Genomic DNA, 16134 nt, shown 5'->3' with positions numbered 1-16134 from the left:
TCATGTTCCCCCACCACATATATACACATACCAAACAATATATATATCAAAATTCAAAGCAGCAACACCTAGAGAAGATTCCCTGAGTCTGGAACAGGGTAATTGCCTTTGATACATTATCCAAAGAGATTCATATTAGCTAAAGGAACTTATGAGTAAAGAAAGCTATATACATTGAGCACCAACACTAGGTGTACATCTTTGTTGTAGTATTAATCTCATGATGAGAATGTCAGTGCAGGTTCTTAAATATCAGTTACAAGGGGATAAGAAGCAATAAACAGTTAGTGAAGTTTAAAATTTTCAAAGCTGTTTTCCTTAAATGGTATGATTAGAGTCATGACAAATTTGAACATTTAAAATAGAGCTGTGATAATTTATAACCCCCTCCCCCCAAAAAACTACAGATGAATGGAAGAAGGTAGTACCAACATTTTGTTTCACATCTTTTATCTATATTTCATACATGAATTCCCCACAACTTGTATCATCCAATATCATCTCAATATCAAACAATTTAATCACACACTCTTTAAAAACCAAAGGATGATAAACTGAACTAGCATCTAGCAACCTACCATATTTTTATTATAAAACACAATAATCACTATGTTTAGCGAGACCGGTTTTAACCCGGGCTTTTTCAGACCCAGGCCAGCTGGCCTTGGTGAGTTCCCGATAGAACATCCCCCTTGTCTCAGTGTATGGGTGCACCCCTCGCGGTCCTGAGTTCCTTGCTTGTGCTCTCTCTCCTTCTGCTTCTGATTTGGACCTTGAGATTTCAGTCCGGTGCTCCATTGTGGGTCTCTGTCTCCTTTCATCGCCTGATGAAGGTTAATGTTCAGGAGGAAGCCTATATGATTTTCTTTGGGTTCTCCTTCTTATTTAGCTTCTCTAAGAACCCAAATTATAGGCTCAATGTCCTTTATTTATGGCTAGAAACCAAATATGAGTGAGTACATCCCATGTTCCTCTTTTTGGGTCTGGCTTACCTCTCTCAGGATGGTGTTTTCTATTTCCATCTATTTGCCTGCAAACTTCAAGAAGTCCTTGTTTTTTACTGCTGAGTAGTACTCTAATATGTATATATTCCATACTTTCTTCATCCATTCTTCAGTTGAAGGGCATCTAGGTTGTTTCCAGGTTCTGGCTATTACAAACAATGCTGCTATAAACATAGTAGAGCATATACTTTTGTTGTGTGATAAGGCCTCTCTTGGGTATATTCCCAAGAGTGGTGTTGCTGGGTCCATGGGTAGGTTGATCCCGAATTTCCTGAGAAACCTCCACACTGCTTTCCAGAGTGGTTGCACAAGTTTGCATTCCCACCAGCAATGGATGAGTGTCCCCCTTTCTCCACAACCTCTCCAGCAAAGGCTATCATTGGTGTTTTTGGTTTTCGCCATTCTGACAGGTGTAAGATGGTATCTTAAAGTTGTCTTGATTTGCATTTCCCTGATCGCTAAGGAAGTTGAGCATGACCTTAAGTGTCTTTTGGCCATTTGAACTTCTTCTGTTGAGAGATCTCTGTTCAACTCAGTTCCCCATTTTATAATTGGGTTGATTAGCCTTTTACGGTCTAGTTTCTTGAGTTCTTTATATATTTTGGAGATCAGACCTTTGTCAGTTGTGGGGTTGGTGAAGATCTTCTCCCAGTCAGTGGGTTGCCTTTCTGTCTTAGCAACAGTGTCCTTTGCTTTACAGCTGAACATAGTGGACAATGAGGACTATTGAGACCTCAAGAACAATGGCAATGGGTTTTTGATCCTACTGTACCTATTGGTTTCGTGGGAGCCTAGGCAGTTTCGTGGATGCTCACCTTACTAGACCTGGATGGAGGTGGGTGGTCCTTGGACTTCCCACAGGGCAGGGAACCCTGATTGCTCTTTGGGCTGACGAGGGAGGGGGACTTGATTGGGGGAGGGGGAGGGAAAAAGGAGGCGGCGGTGGGGAAGAGACAGAAATCTTTAATAAATAAATAAATAAATAAATAAATAAATAAAAAGATTTAAACATCAAAAAAACATAATAATCAGAAGTCTAGTTGGACAAATGGTAGTAAAATGCACCATGAAAGAAGAATATGGCTAATAAATTTTGCTTAAGTATCTGCTCCTAAAACTGAACCTAGAATCATACAGTTTATTAAATACTATTTAGTGTTACATAACTCAGCATATATTGTGTATATGTCAACTATCTTGTTAAGAAATTGATTAATTAAAAATTGTAATCAGTTTGCAATAACTTGGAACATAAATCTTTTGTCCAGCTAACTTAATGCAATGATAAAATCATATTAATAAGCAATAATGATGATATGTTTAAATACTCAATTTAGATTTTAGACTCAAAATTAGGATAATTGAATATGCAAAAGAAATGAAATAGTTCTATTTTAAAAACACAGATATAACTTATGTTATGGAATACATTTTAAACATGAATAAATTGTGAATATTCTATGTTATATATAAACATGCAGGAATTTTGAAAGCTGAGTGGAATCATATTATTCCTATCAAATTATGAGATACACTATGTATGCAGGGTGTTCATACTACATTCTTTACTTTGAAGCTCATTTTCTTATAATGACATTATGGTTTACCCTGAAATAATTTAATCAGAAGTATAAAATCATTTGAATAGAGCAAAATTTTGCATACAAGCTTTCCCAATTTCATAGCATAGATCTCTTTAGCATAGCTTTTCCTACAGCTGTGATAACATTGCCAGGTTTTAGCTTTGTTTATAGTGCCATAGGAATCCACCAAGCCCTGCATATTCACAGACAAGATGACAAATGGTACAGTATGTTAGAGAGAAGAACTCAACTTGCAGAGGAATAAGTTTTTAAATATAGGATCTTCTTCATATTTTCCCTGCATTTATAAAAATTGCTTACATGTTAGAAACCCTTCATTTGACAATTATGAGAAATAACAAAAAGATAGATGTAATATAAATCAGGTAGGCTTCTTTGTTTTGTTTCGAAGTAATTTTTGTACAAGATCTTGATAATTTTGTTTAAATTATTTTACTTCTTTATTTAATTAGGATTATTAAACACTAAAAAAATCCATAATTACTCTAAATACCATTCCATCAATCTTCTACAGGTGTGTTGTAACATTTGGTTTCAAAAATTACATCAATACAACAGACATTCTTTTTATTTAAAAATACCATACGATATGTTTTGATCATATTTTCCATCTCCATTCCTTCCACATTCTTTCTAATTCCATGTCCCTCCAAATTTCTGTTACTTTGCCTCTCTGTCTTTAAAAACAAACAATTCCCTGAAAGCAAGAAACACACACACACAAAACCAATAAAAAACAGAAAGGAAAACAAGCAAAAGACCAAAAACGTAAAATATGTCCAAATAAAGCAAAATGATTTTTAAAAAGTCTACAGAAATCCTATTGAGTTTAGCATGTTGTGGCCAGTTACTCCAAGATAAGGGGGTGGTTAATATACCCATTAGAGAAACTGATTTTAATTGCAGATCGTCTTTAAGCTATGGGTGTGCTGTTTCCAGCTTTAGCAGCTCTCCACTTGTGGTCTTGTTTTACCCAGAGGACAATTATAGATTCACCAGAGTTAGAGGTTATATTTAAGAATGGGACTGCAGGCCATTTACAGCCTAACATGGGCTAGATCCCCTAGCTACTTCCTCCTCTTAATGCTGGAACCCTTTCTTAAACTGTTGTGGACTTTTTCCATTCTTTTTCTGTTCTTGCGAGTTTGTATCTATACAACCAGTCCTGTAGTGTCTGGAAGATATGGTTCCCCGGATCTCATTCATCCCCCCTAAATCTTTCAGCTTCCTCTTCCACATTGGTTCTCGAGACTTGAGGGGAGAATTTCAATGAAGATATGATATTTCAGAAGTGTTTATCATAAACTTTTGTGGGACATGATGCAATTACAGTTTACAGCAATTGAAAATTTAGATGTCAACCCACCAGAGAAATTATTCTCAGATGGAAGAATCCTGCTGTGTCAAACTGTCAGGTTCACTAACTGTGAAAATGTTGCTTTTATCTGTAATTTCACTTATGCAATAACAGCTATGATATCTTCCCATTACTATGTATTTTGATGTGATGTGTATATGTAATCTCATGATTGCATATCAATATTATGGTTTTATATATCTGTGGATGGTCAGTAAGATGATGTTCATTTAGCTATATAGTTTTGATATGCAAAAAATATTTTAGGACATGCTTCATAACTAGATCTATCTGTCCCACAATGACTGTAGATATTTAAAAGCCCATTTTGTTCCTTTTGGCTCAAATAACTGCACAAATTTGCTCACTTTCACCACAGAGCAAGTTTAAACTAGACTACAGGATTTTTGTAAATATATCACAGGGTTAAAATTTTAGAACTATGCACAAGGTCATAGTGGCAGATATCCAGCCTAGGTTGTTACACAAAGCACTCTAAGAAAAGCATGCCAATTCTTCACTTGGCAGTCTGCTGACAATAAACCTATATCTAAAAGTTTGTCCCTGGGCACTGTGACTTCTTTCTGGTTACAGTTTTACTCCTCAAACTTTGAAACCCTAGTGTTTCCCTGGTAAATATCTTGGTCCCTTATTCATTTACAATAGGAATGTGATTTTGACCAATGAGAAGTAACTCTTATAGTTTCAATAATACTGTAAGGAGAGAGAGTTTAGAGGCTTAAAACAGAAGAAGCTATGAGAAATTAAAAGTAGAACAGGAGAATAGATGCAGAAGAGGCTGAATTGGAAAAGCACAGCCTCATTCATTACCCCTCAATATACCCTAAGAAAAAAATTTCCTTTTGCTTGCTGTAGCATCCAATCTGAACCCTGAAAAAGATTTTTTTTGGGTGGAGACCAAAGGCCCTCATTAATGACATATAAGACTGAGGACTGAAAAATCTCATTCTTTGCGCATTTTCTGATGTGGGAGGTCCTTCTGCCTATGTGTTGCTTTTATTGATTAATGAAAAAATAACTGCCTTTGCCTGTTGATAAGGCAGAGTAGAACTAGTTGGAGGAAACTATACTGAATTCTGGGAGAAAGAAGGCAGACTCAGAGAGAAGCCATGTAGCCTCACAAGAGACAGATGCCAGAACTTTACCATGTAGGCCACAGCCACATGGCAATACACGGATTAATGGAGAAGGGCTAGTTTAAGATGTAAGAGTTAACCAGAAATACAATTAAGCTACTGGCCAAAGAGTATTGCAAGTAATATGGCTTTTGTGTGGTTATTTTGGGGCTGAGCAGCCAGGAAGTAACTAGCAGCCCCCTACTACAATTGTCCAGATGTTAGTTTCCATCAACTACAAGAAAACTTCTTTGATGAAAGTTAGGTAATACAATTCTGTCCTCTTCTATGATCAATATATCATTAGGAGTCACTTTATTACTATGAACCTTTCTCAGAATAATAGCATTAGGCTTCTCTATAGGTAAATGCTCTATCTAGTCTCAGATTTTGGTAACTTTATCAGTGTGAGGGATGAGTTCCATATCATGGAGTCATCCTTAAGTCCAATCAGAAAATGTTTGGTTATTCTAAGAACACTGGTGCCATAATTGCTCTAGTATCACACAGATAGATCACTGTTGTACATCACAACACAGGACTGTAATTAGAATACCCCGAGGATTACCTTTATCCTCCATGAGTATGCTGAATACCTTTAAGTATCATGAGTGTCAGTAATGTGAAATTCCTAGTTAGGCACTATTTTCCATCTTCAATAACATATTGAATGAATTTAGTGAAAGAACCTAACTACCCAATTGTGAAAGTAACCAATAGCTTTGCCAATAGCCTGGTTGTTTGGGAGTTTTCATGGCAAACACTCTAGGATCAACAACCAAACAAAATGTGTTATTCCTGGAACTAGAGGTTTTACGTGTCATACGATATCTAATTGGGTATTCTCTCCCCTTTAATGGGGTGAATACATTTAGATTCCTTTAATATGTGTATATATTGTAGGAAGTTTGGAGATAAGTAAGATTGCATATGAATTGTCAAGTGGCCTTCAGTATTAGTCATCCCTGTACCTATTCACTATATAAAATTCTCTTCTGTGTCCTTCCCTATATAGTCTAATTATATTTTCCCCGTTTGAGTCTCAATAGCAATGTATTTTATTTCCTATTCCTTGGAGAACCTTCATTTCCCCATAGCAATTTACTAAGTACTTAACCTCTATGGTTATTGAACTGTGGCACACATATTGAAGGTTTAAAAGCTCACATATACATAGAAGAGAAAACCTATAATAGTTGTGTTTGGGGGAATGGATGACATCATTCAGGAAGATTTATTTTTTAGCTTCATTCATCTACTTGAGAATGTTATAATTTTATTAACAGCTGAATAATGTACCTGTACCACATATTCATTATTCATTCATCAATTGGTGGAATCCAGGCTGTTTACAATTTCTGGCTATTTTGAACAAAGCAACAATGAACATGGGTAGGTAAGTATCTATGTCAAAGGATGTTGAATGAATTGCTGCATAATCCAAAAAATGGGATATATGGATATTGAATAGATATATTCCTGAACAAGGACACTCTAATTTAAACAGTGGCTCTACAATTTTGCACTCCTACCAGCAATGGATAAATGTTTTCCTTTCTCCATATCCTAAACAATCTAAACAATCATTTGTTTTGTTAATCCTGGCCATTCTGACTAATGAAAGCAGAAATTTCCATGTGTAAGTTGACATTGCTCTGAAGGTCTGAATATGGAACACTTTGAGAGTTCTTCTTAGTCATTTGTGTTTCATCCTTTGAGATCTCTCTGCTGAGTCCTATGTACCATTATTTTAATTGCGGTATTTCTTTCCTTTAAATTCTTTTTTGTAATCCCTTATATGTTTAGATATTAAGAATCTATAAGATGTATAATTGTTAAAGATATTTTCTCACTTTGTAGCCTGTCATTTTGTCCAAATGATGGTCTCTTTTGTCATACAAGTTCAAATACTCACCCAGAACCAAAATAACCACACAGAAACTATATCAATTACAACACTGCTCGGCCTAGTAGTGTTTATTGGCTAGCTCTTGCATTTTAATTTAACCCATTTCCAGTATTGTATATTTTACCACGAGACTCATGGCCTACCAGCAAGGCTGCAGCATGTCTATCTCTGGAGGTGGCTCCATGGCTTCTCCTGACTCTGCCCTTCCTTCTCCCAGCATTTAGTCCAGCTTTCCCTGCCTACATAAGTTTTGCCTTGCTATAGGTCCAAAGCAGTTTCTTTATTCATTAATGGTAACCACAGCACACAGAGGGGACTCCCACATCATATAGGAATTGATGTAATAATTTCAAATTATCTTAATGAAGCCACTATTACCCTAACACAAAAACCATAAAAGGACATAACAAAAAATTTGGGATCAATACCTTTATGAATATTTATGCAAAAAAATCATGCTAGCTAAAGGAACTTACGAGTAAAGAAAGCTATAAACTTTGAGTACCAATAGTAGGCACACATCCTGCTATGACAGCTGTGCAGCCTGGGTCCATTCTGTATGGTCAGGCTGCCATGCGCCCCATTAACATCCTGCAGGTTCACATGGTTACAGCAATGAGATGCTCAGGAAGATTCTCCTTGAAGTGTCTTCTTTACAAATGGGCATCTTATACTGAGATACCAGCAGCATTCTACATGGGAAGAGAAACTGATTTGGAGGGAATAGATCTTTACAAGATTCCATTGATGACATAATTTCAAAAAAAAAATTAAGTACCACCTAATAAGAAACTTCAAAGTAATTTATTCTTTCCATTTATCCCATTATATGCTCATGAATATTAAGCATGGCAAAAATACAGTTATTAACCATAAATTAGTGACAAATAATTGGAGAAATACATACATTTAAACTTATTTCTGATTTTCTTTTATTTTTCTTGAACAATTTTCTTTTTTATTTAACATACCATTCCCATTCTATTTCTCTCCCCTCCTATGTGAACCTCATCCTTTCCTCACTGAGTGCTAAGGACTCCCATGGGGAGTCCCCAAAGGCTGTCACAAACATAGTATGCACATGTATTAAAATATTGAGTTACTTTAATGTTGCGAGGCATAGGACAGTTTGGGGACAGAGTGGGATGTGTCGCTTACAGGGTCATGATGTGGAATTTCCCTCTGTATGCTGTGAATACAATTGATTAATAAAGAAGCTGCTTTAGGCCTATTGTAGCACAGAATAGGGCAAGCCGGGAATTCCAAACAAGAGAGGAGGAGAGAGTAGGCAGAGTCAGTGATAAGTCATGTGATTGCTACAGGAGACAGATGCTGGATGCCAGGTGGACTGGTAAGCCACAACCACATGGTGACTCACAGATTAATAGAAATGTGTTAGTTTAATATATAAGAGCTAGCTAGAAATATGTATAAGCTATTAAATCAAGTAGAGTTTTAATTAACACAGTTTCTGTGTGCTTATTTTGGATCTGGGCACCTGGGAACAAACAAACAGCCTTTGTCTACACATTAACTTGCCAACATGTGCCAGATAAACCCACATAAAACTTGAGAGAGTTTGTGTAACATGAGGGGCCTGCTGCTTGTGGTTTCTGTCCTGCCCAGTACCCCACAGCCAGTAAGCCCCCAAAGAAAATCACACAGAGATCTCCATAAGTTATAAAACTGATTGAAGAGCCTATTAGCTCAGGCTACGTATTAGCTCGTGTAGCTTATATTCATCCATTGTTCTCATCTATGCTAGCTACATGGTTCGGAACCTTTCTCAGCAGGGAAGCTCATATCTTGCTTCTTTGGAGTCTGGGCAGGAGTGGCAGGAATCAACTTCCTCCTTTCCAGAATTCTCTTGTTCTCATTGCATCATTTCTACTTACTTTCTGGTTTTTCCACCTATACTTCCTGCCTGGCAAATCAGCGTTTATTTAAAACATGACTGACAGATTACAGACAATTCTCCCACAAGCTTGAAAAGAAATTATAAAATCACAAAAGACAGAGTGAAATGCAGCTTATTGGTAGTTGCATTTTTTCAGGTAGGCTCTGTTTCCTGATGATAGGCAGGGGAGCCAAGGCTCTTTTAATAAAAGGCTTACTGGTGATAAATATCACCACAGAACCTTCCTCCAGCAACTGATAGAAACAGAGACAAAGACCCACATCAAAGCACTTCACTGAGCTCCTAAAATCCAGTTGAAGAGTGGGAAGAATGAAAATATGAGCAAAGAGGATTCCTTGCTCAGCCTAGATATAGTAGGGAGGGCCTTGGACCTTCCCCAAAGCAATGGGCCTCATGTTCTCTGAAGAGTAAATGGGGGGGTGTGGTGCAGTGCAGGTTATTGTATAGAAGAGTACAGATAGCCATAGTTCAAATGAATAAAGATAATAAAATAAATATTAAACTTGTAGACAAAGTAATAGAGTAAGAAAATAAGCCATATATAGATATACACATAGATCCTGGATTCTGTACACTATTGTGTTTCTTTGAATTTTTTGACTGTGAATGATAGTTTTATTGTACATCCTGCCAAGCTAAACAACATACATATTTTAAAGGTAACTTTACTTCAAAATTTGGGTCTAATGATATGCTGCTTTGGAAAAGAGGTTCTGCTTTTGTTTCCACAGAGGATAGAAAGCTGTGGATTCCACGTCAGCTAATATGGTTTGAACAAACACGACTCCATGAAGCAATTGCCCAGGTAGTTCTACATCCATGACAGTTTCAGGACTGCTGGCTGAGATGGACCTACCACACAGGATACTCCATGAAAGATCCAATTATTAGTGACCCCAATCAGCAGGAAGTAGTCAAGAGAGAAACTCCTAAGTTCCCTAAGTGATGTTTATAAATGTTTGTTTTCATTTAAAGGGGGAAATGCTTTAGAGGTAAATACTTTGCACTGGTATGGATCTTGGCTTATTGATAAAAATTTTAAGTCAATTTTGTTATATGTATTTCTGCTCTTGTTTAAGTTATTATGTTTGTGTAGCTCATTTAAAAATGTAATGTATAATTAAGAAATACAGGTTAATAATCATCTATAATAGTCAAACTTGTAGTCATGTTAGGTTTTCTATATATAGAGAGAGATATTTCAGATAGCTAGGGATTTTTCAAACCTTTCAAGATGAATAGAATATGGCATTTACGACTTTTCTCAAAAATGAGACACATGTGCTCTGTGAAGTAGATTTGTGCTGTCAATCTACTCCAAGAAGATGATGTGCATCAAAAAGGTTCCTTGTGGAGTTTGTTAGCCATTTGGGCAAGAAACTGCTCTTGCCTGGGCTGCTTAATGTTATGCAGTATGAACTGAGCATGAAATTGGTCTTCAAAAGAACAAACAATCCAATAAAATAGGGTACAAACAATCCAATAAAATGGGGTTCAGGGAACTCTGAACAGAGTAATCTAAAATGGGCAAAAGACACTTAAGGAAAAGATTACATTTCTTGACAAAGGTCTCGAACCCAATAACTGGTTAAATATAGTCCACTGACTACTTATAACTATTAACATTACAATGGGGTTTGCTTCACTAAGGCCCTAATCATTAATGTCATAATCTATTTGCTTGTGTACAACAAGTCTAAACCCATTAAGAAACGTTATTACATGTACTTAGGTCATAGGTTACACAGTCAGATCTACAATGAGTGACATCTGAACTTAATGAATTCCTAGAATATTTATTAGACTTAGCTTAAGGGTTACACATACACATGCAAGTGTGAGTATTATGGGAGTTAAAGCCCTGAGCACTTAGTAAATCTAATTGTTTCAATCAATCAGTTATATGTTAGTTATGCTCTTACTGAAAATTAGACCAGTTAATTTATATTTCCTTATCATTCAATTGAACTAATTAGTGCATTCCCATGGTGATGAATTTTCAGCTGATGTTGGTTATCTATCACAGTCGCACTAAAAGGCATTTTAATTGAGAGGGCATGATTCTACTTCAGGTTGCTAACAGGCCACTTTTAACATGATTAATTGGCAGTAAATATGATAGATTCCTTCTTCACCACTTCTAAACCCATAGTGATTGTCTCCAGTTGAAGTCAGCAATGCATTGTTTTTACAACTAACCTTTTTCTCATTAATTGTTTAAAGCATTTATATTTGTGTAATTATCATACCCTGTTAGAAAAATCTCAAATCTAAACATAGTTTTGTTTCCAAGTAGCATTTTTGGTGGATAATAAAATTGTTTCAAAAATTGTACATTTTTGGTAGCAATAAAATTAGCTTATCCTCAGCATTAATACTGTGGGAGAAACAATTAGGAACAGAGACTTCAGCAGGCTTTACTGCCTTCCAGTAAAAAATGTTGAACATCTCACATTTGAATACAGGTTTTAAGTTTTCATTCATAGGTCATCGTGAATATAAACAGCACATGCATTATTGTGAGACATGAAATCTTAATATAAAGTACTTCCAAACCTTTTTTCATCTGGACAATTGAATGTTTAAAATTCTGTTAGGTATCATGAATGGAATAATAGTAAATTTAGCATTCTGTCATACCCAGCACATTTTGAGTGCATCATTGCATTTAATTAGACTTAATACTCAAGAAAACTGTTTCATTATATGAACCCCATTGCTCAGCCTATTACCTGTCTATATATGTATACCAAGCTTAAGGATTTGCTTCATTGATTGAGTGGTATGTGCTTTTGTGTGTGCATGCATGTGTGGCAAGCATGGGTACATAAGAGGAAAACCTTGATTGATATTCATCCACTGTCACCCACCTTTGTAAAATATATATATTGAGACTGAATCTGGACTCATACAGGAAACCTTAGAAGTTGTTAACCCAAATGATTTTTTCCAACCTAAATGTTTCCTTTTTTGCCCTTTTAGATATTTTTTTACAGCAATAAAATATCTAAAACTAACACATTCTCTCTATTATTTAAACATGAGAAATTATGTAAAATGTTCCTTACATACATTGTACAATACAGTAATCAGTGGTCCCATGTGTTTACTGAATACTCAAAAAGCAGTCAATGAGACTGAAAACATGCAATTTAAATTGTTAGATATGTTTGCAGATTGTTGCCTCATTCCTTTAATCCCAGCACTCAGAAGGGAAAAGCAGGAGGACCTCTTGAGTTGGAGGCCAGGCTGGTCTACAAAGTCAGTTTCAGATCAGTCAAGCATGCATAGAGAAACACTGTTTCATACAATTAACTAAACAAATGAACAAGATTAAGTTATTATAAACTTCAAAAGTCATCTACGTACAGAGATTATTATGTAGCAGATATTATGTATTATTATGGTTTATTTAAGAACCTTTAGCTATCCAGATCTTTCTACAAAATATGTTTTTATTCTAAACTTAAATTACTTCAGTTTTATTTTGTTTGGCTCATTTTTAAAAATAAATAATTGTTATTCTTTTTCCAATGATATACTTGATAATACATTTGGCCCAAAATTTAAACATGGACATTAAAAGGAAATTTTACAGTAAATTTTCTTTTACTTTTGAGACTATAATATAACCACAGCCATAATATGTGTTTATTTTACTGTGTAACTAGGGAGTGTGTAGACATTGCCAACTAAATGATGCTGAAGCTAGTGCTGACAGGTTAAAAATAGGGCTTATTGCTGCCAACACTTTCAGCTTTTTAAAATATAATTTAGATTTTTGCACATTATGTGCACTCTTCAATGTTTAAATGTTAGTTATAACTTTTCAAAACAGTGTAAAACTGAAATTTATCTTTCTTTCATTAAAAATAAATGCTGTGTAATTAATAATTGTATATATGAATCATAGGTTTTTGTTTTGTTTTGTTTTTATCAGTTCACTTGTTACCAGGCACTTCGGTGTTCAAAAATCTACTTAGTACAATACTAAAAGTGACTATGTTTAACTGAATTCATTTCTTTTGGGTACCTATCCAGGAAACACATTTGCTAAATGATATGTCGTTTTGCTTCATGGTGTGGGAGGAATAAGTAGTGTTTTCTGCTTACTTTTATATATTCATATTAGTCATTTTAGCTGGAATTGAATGGAATTTTACCATAATGTTAACAACTTACATTTCCTCATGGTTAAAACTAGTATTCAGTTTTCACAAATTTATTTGACACCTCGTTTACTTTTTCTGATAAGTGTCAGATCACTTGTTTTATTTGTTTCCACCTGGATAACTAGACTCTTCCTTAAATATTTTAGTTCTCTGTATATTTTTATCTTAATCCTGTCATGTGAATGCTTGACATCTCTTATTCTTTAGGTTGTACTTTTCTCTGTCAAGTGTTTCTTTTCAAGTACAGAAACCTCTTACTGTGGTATAATCCTATTTGTAGATTCTCACTTTTGATGACAACACCTAAGCTTCATTCAGGAATTAAAATTGTTTTCCACTAGAATTTCAAAATAAAACACAAAACGACAAGTGTCACATTATTTTTTCTGATTAGAATGTTCGGAATTTCTTTTGGATGATCTGTTACTGGGCGGTGCAGGCTTCTGACTTTTCCTGGAACCCAGGGCTGCCTGCTATAGCACTTGTGCATCCTGGGTCCCATTTCCCCATTTTGACAAGTACTGATGACATTCATGGGTCCTGTTTATCAAGGGGCTCAAGCCGGTGTGGTATTGGGACCTCAGTAATATTAGCTTACAGACTTTTAGGACACCAACATTTGTATCTATTGCCATTCTTAAAGCCCTGTAGCTTTGCTCGTTGAGTACAGTCACATTATAATCCTGAATGATCTATATGCAAATAAGAGTGATTTTTCCCCACCATCCCATTCCCCCAAGCTCCCCCATCCTCCCCTTCTCACTTTTCCCTCCCCATTTCCCCTTACCCCCATCCCACCCAACCCCCAAGTTCCCAATTTTTGCCTGGCAATCTTATCTACTTCCAATATCCAGGAGGATAACTATATGTTTTTCTTTGGGTTCACCTTTCTATTTAGCTTCTCTAGGATTACGAATTATAGGCTCAATGTCCTTTATCTATGGCTAGAAACCAATTATGAGTGAGTATATCCCATGTTCCTCTTTTTGGGTCTGGCTTACCTCACTCAGGATAGTGTTTTCTATTACCATCCATTTGCATGCAAAATTGAAGATGTCATAGTTTTTTTTTTTTTTTTTTTTTTTTTTTACCATTGAGTAGCACTCTAATATGTATATATTCCACACTTTCTTCATCCATTCTTCCATTGAAGGGCATCTAGGTTGTTTCCAGATTCTGGCTATTACAAATAATGCTGCTATGAACATAGTTGAACAAATGCTTTTGTCATATGATAGGGCATCTCTTGGGTATATTCCCAAGAGTGGTATTGCGGGGTCCAGGGGTAGGTTGATCCCGAATTTCCTCAGAAATCACCACACTGATTTCCAAAGTGGATGCACAAGTTTTCATTTTCACGAGCAATGGATGAATGTACCCCTTACTCCACAACCTCTCCAGCAAAGGTTATCATTGGTGTTTTTGATTTTAGGCATTCTGACAGGTTAAAGATGGTATCTTAAAGTTGTTTTGATTTGCATTCCCCTGATCGCTAAGGAGGTTGAGCATGACCTTAAGTGTCTCTTGGCCAGTTGAACTACTTCTGTTGAGAATTCTCTGTTCAGTTCAGTGCCCCATTTTTTTTAATTGGGTTAATTAACATTTAAAAATCTATTTTTTTGAGTTCTTTATATATTTTGGAGATCAGACCTTTGTCTTTTGCGGAGGTGGTGAAGATCTTCTCCTAGTCAGTAGGTTGCCTTTTTGTCTTAGTGACAGTGTCGTTTTCTTTACAGAAACTTCATCTTATTCATATCAGCATTATTGTAATTGTCAGAACCTGGAAACAATCTAGATGCCCCTCAACTGAAGAATGGATAAAGAAAGTGTGGCACATCTACACATTAGAGTACTACTCAGTGGTAAAAAAAAAAATTAATGACATCTTGAATTTTGTATGCAAATGGATGGAAGTAGAAAACACTATCCTGAGTGAGATAACCAAGATTCAAAAATATGAATATGGTATGTACTCACTCATTAGTGGATGCTAGCCATAAACAAAGGACATTGAGGCTATAGTTCATGATCCTAGAGAAGCTAAGTAATAAGGTGAACCCAAAGAAAAACATAGATCCACCTGTACATCTTTTTTTTTTCTGCTATTGCTTAATCAGGAAAATCTCTCTTAAAGGAGCTGCAGCACACTGCCGGCAAACAACAAGAAGTTGTGTTAAACTCTGTATTTTTGTGTCTAGAATTTCTTTTCAAGGTTTCTCAAGTTTTATGTAGATATAGTCGACTATGTTGTTGTGCCAATTGTTGTAGGGAGCTCACATGTTCATCCCAGCTGCCTGGCTATCTTAGCCCAGAAATAATAATACACAGAAAGTGTATTAATTAAATCACTGCTCAGGTCAATAGCTCCAGCTTCTTATTGGCTAACCAATTTCTATTAATCTGTGTATCACCATGTGGCAGTTGCTTACCAGGTAAAGTTCTAACCAGTGTCTGTCTCTGGCTGATGATTTATGTCTTCCTGTCTGACTCTGCCTCCTTTCTCCCAGCATGCCATTTAGTATTCCCCACCTACCTAAGTTCTGCCCTATCAACAGGCTAAGGCAGTTTCTTTATTCACTAACCAAGAAAGCAACACAGAAACAGAAGGCCCTCCCACACTATTCACATATTAATATGAAGTGTCCAGTGGCATTACAAACTCCAAAGTGAGTTTTTGATGTTTTTCCTGGGATTCAGATGGCCATGAATATATGAGTTTAAGTTAGTATCTTCTATTATATTCCAGTGATGCACACATATGTTCTTACTATGGATCATGATGCTTTCATAACTGTGAGTCTATAGCATAACCATTAACTTGTGTAAAGGAAATCATGATTTCCTTTTTTTATTTTTTTTATTTTATTTAAATTTTAATTACTAGTGTGTTTATAATATTTCCAGGCATCCTGTTTCCCAATCAACTGTGACTCAATTTCCCCACTCCTACTCTTGTACTCAGAATAGCTTTAGCTAATTGTTGTACTTTAGCTGTTCATGTGAATTTTAGGATTTTCTTCTGCTTCTGTGAAAG

Source organism: Alexandromys fortis, unplaced genomic scaffold (assembly GCF_014885135.2).
Source record: "Alexandromys fortis isolate MF-2015 unplaced genomic scaffold, M_Fortis_MF-2015_v1.1 scaffold_4, whole genome shotgun sequence".
NCBI lineage: Eukaryota > Metazoa > Chordata > Mammalia > Rodentia > Cricetidae > Alexandromys > Alexandromys fortis.
Note: the sequence above shows the minus strand (reverse complement) of the source record.